Here is a 9,275-nt window from a genome sequence, read left to right on the forward strand (position 1 = left end):
ATCAAATAATTTTTTTTCTGCCAAAGGTAAATAATTTCTTGATAGGGCAGTTGTTAAATACTTAACACTGGAACCTTTAAAGAACACACATTATCAATTCAGTGTTCAGCTCTTAGGACTTGAAATAACTTATATTGAAAGATCATTGTTTCTTATATGTGTTATCTGCACAAAATAATTTGCAGATACTGTGCTCTTCTGACTTTAGTAATCAAGGCTTATTGCAAATTCTCTTAGTGTTAATTTTCATTACTTGAAATTCAAATTGTTTTGTCATCCACCTTTTGACATAATTCCATGACTGCAGTGATAGAAGGGCTTGTCAAACATAATACTGCATTATACACTTCTGTGTTTTTCTGACTGGCCACTCCAGTGATGTCCTTCAAGTAACAAATTCAAAACTATTAATAAGGTTATGAGATTTTTATAAATACATTGACTTTAGGGGGAAAAGGGGACAATATTTGAAAAATGCATTAAAATTTTATCCAGGTATCAGGATCTTCTCCATATTTACTAAATTAGTGGAAGATGTAAAACCCATAGCATAACTACAGTCTTGCAGAGCTTGCATTTTAAAGAAAGCTTTTTGGAAAATGTTTTTGGGAAAATAATTGTCAGAAAGAAGGGTTTTTTTATTGAAAAGAATAATTTACCCCAAAGTCTATAGTAACACCTGTAACTGAGCTAATACATTATTTCTAAATGCTTGAAATGGAAAAGTTACTTCTGAGATGACATATCAAGATCTTTGAAATTGCTTTACCTGCTGACTGAACTGTAAGCTTCTGCATCCATGTCTGCATAGTGGCCTCTAACAATTTTAATCAATGGCATATGACAGCAATAAGGATTTAAAGGTTTTCCTGACAACAGGAGAGATGTGCAGATGAGACACTAAATATAAGATAGTCTGTCTTTTTCTGGACTGCTTATATCATTAGTTCTAAGCAGAATTGATGAATATTCAATATATTACCTAATCGTGACATCTACACAAAAATTAAACAGTAATAAAACAATAGATGTGAGATTTGTATGTGAATTTCTTCAGCAACATCTCCTATGTAACCTGGCAATTTTTACAGCTGTCAAGTGGGATTCAAAATGTGGCAGATAGTTCTTTTGAAGACACTGGAAACTGGCTTGAGATTTCTTAATGACAACATAAATGACTAATAAATGACTGGCCTCTTTACCTGCATCAACAAAAGATAAATAAATGCATTTGCAGCAACAGGAGACTTGTAAGTGCTATAGTTTTTCCAGTCCTCTAAAAAAGCAAGACAAATGCATCTATCATGATTGATATAATTTCTTGCTCTTTCTGTGTATTGTAAGCATGTCTACAGAAGCAGAAGATTTCAAGAAAAAAAGGGTAATTACTTAAAAGAAGCAATTTTTATTGCATAGATTGGTTTGATTTTTTAAAATGTGTGTTATCTTTTTTTTTTTTTTTTTTTTAGTAATCACTAAGGATAAAAAGTTTTCTGGATACACTGAGCTTTTGAAACTATATTAGCATGAAAAGGATAGTTTCACTGAAGAGGTAATGGAAGTAGAGATATGAGACCCATGGAACCAGTAGGATATGGTTCACGTATTAAGACACTATATTTTCCATTGGCTGCACTCAATCTGTATTTTAAAAACTGTGGACTGTTTTCCATGTTTAAATGTCTAATTCAGTAGTGGTGGTCAGTGCATTAGAAAGAAGTTTGCTTTGCTGTGCACAAACCTAGGAACCACACATTCACAGGAGTGACTGTTCCATTTTCTGCTGCATGCCTACTCTTTTGTGGATAGGCACAGACATTGGGAATAAGATTTCCTATTCATTGACTAGGTTCAGAAGAGTAAGACAGACTAACTTCTCCTATTAGCTCCACTGCTGTACCTGCCAAAGGGCTGAGATTCTTAGAACTGCTGCTGAAATTTGGGGTCAGGGATGGGGAAAAGGAAATAATGGGGCTTCATGCATTCTTGTTCATTTTATCAAATGGCAACATGTTACTTTTGTGGTTCAAGCAGATTTGGCAAGTAGGAAATTTAACTCAGATGCTGCCTAGTAGCAGTATATGTGAGGCATGGGTCTGAAAAAGCTGAGCTGCTGTTGCTGAAAAAGCTGAATGATTGCGCAATGCCTGTGTGAGGCAATTAGAACAGTAGGGAACTGAACACAAACTAATCTAAACAGGGTACCTGTGGTGTGAGGTACATTAGCCATAAAGAGTGCAGGAGAATGTGAGGGTGTAAAGACTAGGGAATGCGTACATAAGGCCTTCAAATGCAGGCTTTTAGTAATGTTTGGAGCCTGAGAATATGCTTAGATGAGTTTATTAGCTAGCTAGATAGTACATGCTGGACACTCAGTAGAAGTCTGACAGCTGATAAGATTAAATTATAACATCGTTTGGGAAATAATAAATGCATATAAGGAAAAATTGCATGTAAGTGTGATACAGTTTAAAGAGTGTAACTGCAGTAGTACTGCACATGTATATGGTACTTGATTTTCAGTGTGAGTATTGCTGTGTGTCATTAAGAAATTCAAACATTTAAACAGTAAGTCTAAGATTTGGGCTTTAAGGCTAGGCGTATCTAGCTGAATCAAGTCAAGCTGGGATCAGAAACCTATTCTGGAGTAACTGAAAGTAGCTGATTAATGAGCATTTTCATGTGGCATACTAGCAGCTCGGGAAGCAGCAGCTAATGTGCTTTGGCCTTAGGCATTACTGTTCTGAGCTACTGTTTGAAGTAGCTCAGAACTTGAAGTGAGGGAATCCCTTTAACTGTGTGGGGGTGACCCTTGCTAACATAACAGTCTCCACTGAGAGTAATGACACCCACTTGAAACTGTGACATTCACAAATACTTTGTGATAAAAAAGGACTGAATTAAATGACAGGGAATATTATTAATTAAATGCAAGGGAAATATTCTTTTGTGTGTACCTGATTTAGAGAAGCAAACTGTAAAGAATCCAGCATGTACAACATCCAGGCATCTTTTTATCCATCAAAACAAGCCTATGAAGAGAACAGAAGAATGGTTTCCTACTAAATGTTAATCATGTACAAAATTAAAGAATCTATTGAAAAATACTTTTTAAAAACTATTAATAGATGTGAAAGGAAAAAAAATTTTGAAAAAGCTCATTAAAAATACAACTTTTCAGCATTCAAGCAAGCTGCATTACAGTGAGAACCAAAAATATAAGAATCTGTACATATTCCTTGTGAACATGTGTTTTTCATTATCACTATATTCATGGGGAGAGCAAGATTCATCTATACTTACACTAGATGATTTGATCTATTGATACTGATGTGGTGAGAAAAAGGTCAGGAAGCAAGTCTTCAGGGTACAAGTCTGACTGTGAAACAAGAAAAAGACTTTTCTAATTTGTTAGCTGCACCTATTAGATATAAAGTTAGACTTATATGGTTCAGTGTCAGAAAATTTATGGATGTCAAAAAGGACTGTAGATTCTGCATCAAGATGAAAAACCTGAAATTGATAACAATATGGTTACCACCTCACAATATAAAAGGGGAAGATTTATAATATGAGCAAGAGACATTACTAGCCTACGTAGGAGGGAAATTCTGTTGAGACAGTTATCTAAAAGTATACCCTTTACATTTATGTGTGCTGTGTGCTACGTGCACAGAGCAGACAATCATCTAAGAAAATCAGTCAGTTACCTACAGATAAAATGAAACTTTTATGAGTTGCCTTAATGATGTACTAAAATGCTTTCTGCAATCTACGTCAGGCACTTGTGACCTGGGGCTGAATCTGCATGATCCTTCTGATAGCTGATGGGGAAATTGGTAGAGGCAAACTCTGTGCAGAGAAGCTTGAAATTATCTTTTCAGACTTTAGTAACAGAAAGCCTCTCGCAAGGTGTCTTTTCACATGTTATAATGGATTCTGTTGTTTTACTTCATGGTGAAAAAAAAGGGAAAATTGCTACACTGAATAAATAGCTAGCTGCTAGTAACCAATAAAAATAATATTTTTTACCTCCTAAACTGAAAGAATTAATTGAGCCTAAGAGAAACTGAGTAACAGGGGTTATGTCAGCCAGAGAATATCTTGGCTATTTTTGAAGAAAAAATATATATTTTTTTATATTTCTTTCCAGTGACTTGCAATTCCTGTCATATAACATATAACTGGTTTGCCCTCACAGTAATATATATAATATTAGAAGAATCTAAAGTAGGTTGTTTGTTTGGGTTTTTTTTTGTGTATAAGGTCTTCTTATTTTACAAAGGAAATAAGAGAATTGAGAGAGAACCTAGTTAGGAAAATTCTTTGCATTTCCTTTTATCCAGTAAGATGTTCTCATTTAGAAACTTCTGAAAAACTGATTTACCAGTCTACATTATTTCTACCAGTTGAATAATTCAGAAAACAACATATTCTTTAGCTTGGAAGCTCAAGAACTTTCCCATGACATACCTCAAAAAATTCTAGTGGATATTCATGTTTTTAACGGAGGAGGAGTGGAGTCACAAATGATAAATTATATGGATATGAATCAGAGAGCATTTATGTTCTTTAAATTTCGTGCAGAAAAAAGTGTATAAATCTGTTAAGTAGGATGTCAAATAACCGAACTAAGTCTGAATTTATCCAAAAAAGAAATGGAATTTTCACTTCTTTGCTTGGCAGAAGTACTCTTAGCCACCAGTATAATTAGATACATGCAAATATACAGCAAGTATTATTAATTTGAATTAGAATCTGTGAGATTTATAATCAAAAGCAGAGTAAAGAATGGTGGAAGAGCCACTTGACTGAAATTTTGGGAAAGACAGTTTTAAAGAGGGCAAAAGTAAAAAGATTACAGAGATTTAAGGTTGGGAGGGACATAGGTCCATGACACAGTGGGTTGTCTTGTCCAGCCTCCCTGCTTGGGTAGGGTCTCCCTAGAGCTCATGACACAGGATTGCACCAAGACTGTTCCTGAATACCTGAAAATGATACACAGAATTAATAGGACTAGTGAAATTCTCCCTAGTTTCATGTAAAATTGAAACATTGTTCCACAGAACTGCAATTTGAAAATTACTCTGGAAAGTGGAAATAGTTCAGAAGATATATCCAAGTTAAAAGATTAAGATACTGAAAGAACTGTTTTCTCTGTTACCATAAATATGATTCAGAACGTCTCTATTTGAACCTAGGGATTTAGCTACTAAATTCTGTCCTTATAGAATAAAAAACTAAATTGTTTCTCTGGGTGGTAAAAAACCCATGTTATTTTATTTGATTTACAAAACTCTTTGCTGCTTATGGCACTAAATTCTACTCTGTTTTTTGAGGTAAAACTCTTACTGGATTCTATAGCAAAGATATTTTTATTGAAGTTACAACCGCTGGCAGGGAAACTCCTCCCTTATTTTTTTTCCAGGACAATTGAGGACACAATACTATCATAGTTTCATAAGAAAATTTCTTTCCTTTCTCTCCTAGTAAGAGTTGTAATTAAAAAAAAAAAAGGCAAAATAAGATTTACAGTTAATTTTAAAAAACCCAAACAATCCTCCCCAAAAATCAGGTTCAATTTTCTTTTGATTTTGCTTGGTGCATTAAGCTCTTTAAATTATTTCATTATGTTGGCCTCTGTATTGTGATGGGCTCTCTGGAACTATGAGATGCATCCAGAGGAAAAACACAAACCTCAAACAGGAAAAAAACCCATAAATTATAATAAATAAAGGGTATGTCTCCAAGCTGCATGGTGATCAACTGTCTCATGATAATACAGAATCAAAAGATAAATAAACCATCTTCAGGAATTCCCACATATCAAAATAAGTTATGAGTATTTCTTTTGGAGGATTTCTGTAGAAATGTGGAGAAGGTGCAGAGCACATAACAGTCATGTCCACCAAGTCATGAAAATAGTTGACAGATGTGACCCCATCAAAACAAGTACAGAGATACTTTCTGGAGAAACAGAGAGGCTGTCAAGTCTGTCACCATTCCCCATTCCTTGCCTTTCAGTAAAGTAAGATAAAATAGTTTAAAACAGAAGGAGACATAGGTTGCATTGTAAAGAAGAGAAACAAAGTTAAACTGGAAGCACTGACAGAAAAGTCAGTGCAGGGGTCTTTTAATAACTTTAACTCATAGGAAAATAATATTTTTTGTGCTTTTTTGACTGCCTAACATGTAACTTGGCTGGTTTTAAGAACACAGGTTTTAGAATTTAGAATTTTAAAATTTAAAATATTTGCAAATACTTTTGAGACATATCATCCTGTAGAATCTTTTATACTATGTACATCATCATTATCAAATCCTAGATGGACCATTATCATTTTTGTAAAGGGTAAAGAAAGAAACACTCTCCCTTGGTCAAAGAGGATTGAGTTAGAAAACACCTGGGAAAACTTGACCTCCACAAGTCAATGGGCTCTGATTCTCAGCATGACTATTGAGAATGGTGGCTGAAACAATAAGTAGTCAACTCAATATCTTTGAAAGGTTGTGGCCATCAGTAAAGGTGCCTGAGGACTGGGCAGAAGCAAACACCACACCTGTCTTTAACAAGGGCAAGAAGAAAGACCCAGGGAACAGCTGGCCAGTCAGCTCACCTCAATCCCTGAAAAGGCGATGGAGTGCTTCAGTCTGGAGGGCATCTCATCCATGCAGATGACAACAAGATGGTGATCAGAAATGGTCAGCATGGATTCACTGAAGGTAAATCATGCTCAACCAACCTGATTGCCTTCTACAATGAGACAACCACCTGGATCAATGAGGGTAGAGTAGTGGATACTGTCTGCCTCGTCTTTAGCAAGGTTATAGACATTGTCTCTCACAACTTCCTCATAGACAAACTCAGGAAATATGGGCTGGATGAGTGAACAGTGAGGTAGATTGAGAACTGGCTGAATGGCAGATTCCAGAAGATTCTAGTATGTGGCACAGGGTCTAGTTGGAGGCCTGTCAATAGTGGCGGTCCCCAAGGGTCAACACTGGCCCCAGTATTGTTTAACTTATTCATCAATAACTTGGATGAAAGGGCAGGTGCCTTTTAAAGCTGTTCACTGATGACACAAAGCTGGGAGGAGTGGCTGATACTCCAAAGAGCTGTGCAGCCCTTCAGGAGGACCTCAGCAGGTTGGAGATGGGGGCACAGAAGAACTAGCTAAATTTTAACAAAGACAAGTGCTGGAGAAGGACAATCCCAGGCACGAGGACAGGCTGGGGGCTGACCTAGTGGAAAGCAGCTCTGCAGAGAAGGACTTGGAAATCCTGGTGGACAACAAGCTGTCCACGAGTCAAGAGTGCCCTTGGGACCATGAAGGACAATAGTATCCTAGGGTGCTGTGGGAAGAGCTTTGACAGCAGGTTGAGGGAGGTGATCCTGCCCCTCTGCTCAGTCTTGGTGAGGCAGATCTGGCATGCTGTGTTCAGTTCTGGGCTTCTTAGTACAAAAGACATGGAACTTCAGAGACTGTCCAGCAAAGGTCGATGAATTTATATTAAGGAACGGGAACATCTCTTTTGGAAAGAAACACCAAGACAGTTGGGCCTATTAAGTTAAAATGGCTCGGTTTTCTGATACTTGTAAATCTTTCCAGAAATGCCAGGACCTCTCCAGCTATTGTATGAAGATCTAGGTACATAATTGGAATTGTGCTGGGGCTGTATGCATTTCTTGATAAAATTTTATGAGGCTCTGGATTTGAGTTGAACTATACTAAAAGTTCTGGGCATAGTGGAAGATGCTGAGATGCTCAGAAGATCTTGGTTAAGTAAATTCTTTAGTCTGAAAATTTCAATGTAGTCAGTCAGCCAGCCAGTATAAATTGCCCTAAAGTTATTAATAAAACCCATATTTTTTTATAATCTCAGTATTTTTTCCCACCTCTTTGCTACAGCACATTCTCAAGATAAAGTAGACTAAAGAGGTTGCCAACACAATTTTTATATAAAGCACTAATATCTGTTTGAGGTTGCTGTGGGTAGACCTCATGTGCACAACAGACCGTACATGAGGAAATTGCTAGGTAAACATGAAAAATTTATTTTGCAAACAATTTTTTTCCATATAAATTTCAGCGTTTTTTGTAGGAGTTCTCTTGATAGCTTCTTTCAAATTACAAAGGACTTAAAAATATTTGAATTTTGAAAGGTCTTTTCTCCTCTGCTTTTATGTATTCTTGGAGCATCAAGTGCACTACAAAGCTATTGTGGTGAATAATGCTTATTTAACTACAATGAATAACACCAAAGACAATATTTTATTATTTTTACTTAAAATCTGAAAAAAAATTAGAGGCAACAGAGGAGCTTTTCAAATTATTTTTAAAATCCATTAAAAACCCTTGCTTTTACAAAAAATCTCTTTTCACTTCCATGGGAGTAGCATTTCCTTTTTTCATTACACACTTTCCGTAGCTTACTCTTAATGGTCTTCCATTTCCCCCTGTAGTGGTTTAGGGCAAACTTGTTAAAGAATCTGCAAAGGAGGGCCCCTCCAGAAAGCGAAACCCACACGGCCCCTCCCCACAACCGGTTCGGGAAAAAATTCCTCGGAGAGAGGTGGAAAGAACCTGTTTATTTGACTGGCCCCGCACCCCCCAGCACACAAAATGAACAATACCCGATGACACCGCTTTGAGAAAGATGGCAAAATCAGAAAGTCTCTTTCGGGGGGGGTGGTTGCTCTGTTCTCAGTCCCTCCGGCGCTGGGCCAGCCGCTGCAGCCGAACCTTCCGTGTTCCCGGGTCCCAGTCCGGAGCAGGTTCGAGATGGTCACAGAAACAGGAGAGGAGAAACAGTCCAGGAAGCAATGTGGACTGTTTAGCTAGAACTAGCTAATAAGCAGAGGCAGAAAGCAGAGCAGAAGCAAGAGCAGAAAAAGAGAGCAAGCAAAAGCAGTAAGCTGAAGCTGGAAGTGAAAAAACAGTCTCATGTGCTGCTTGTCTCTGTGTCCTGATAAGAGAAACCCAAACAAAACTTCCACTCTTCAGAGCCGGTCTGAAAGGCACAGAACAGATGAATGGGGATATACAAGCATCATAACGTCACCCCAGGACATTCTACCCCTTATCCCCATATCATTCTTACCCCACAATCAGATCTCCCTGAGGTACACATCGTGTTGTTCCATCTCTTTGCATTATCCACCACATGCAACCTGGTCCCTGAGCAAAGACAACCCCACGAATGGGTTTGTCTTTACTCGAGGCAGAATTGATCCACACAGTCTTCCCTAACAAACCTCTGATATGTACCACTGG

The sequence above is a fragment of the Zonotrichia leucophrys genome, chromosome Z, assembly GCF_028769735.1.
Source record: "Zonotrichia leucophrys gambelii isolate GWCS_2022_RI chromosome Z, RI_Zleu_2.0, whole genome shotgun sequence".
Lineage (NCBI taxonomy): Eukaryota > Metazoa > Chordata > Aves > Passeriformes > Passerellidae > Zonotrichia > Zonotrichia leucophrys.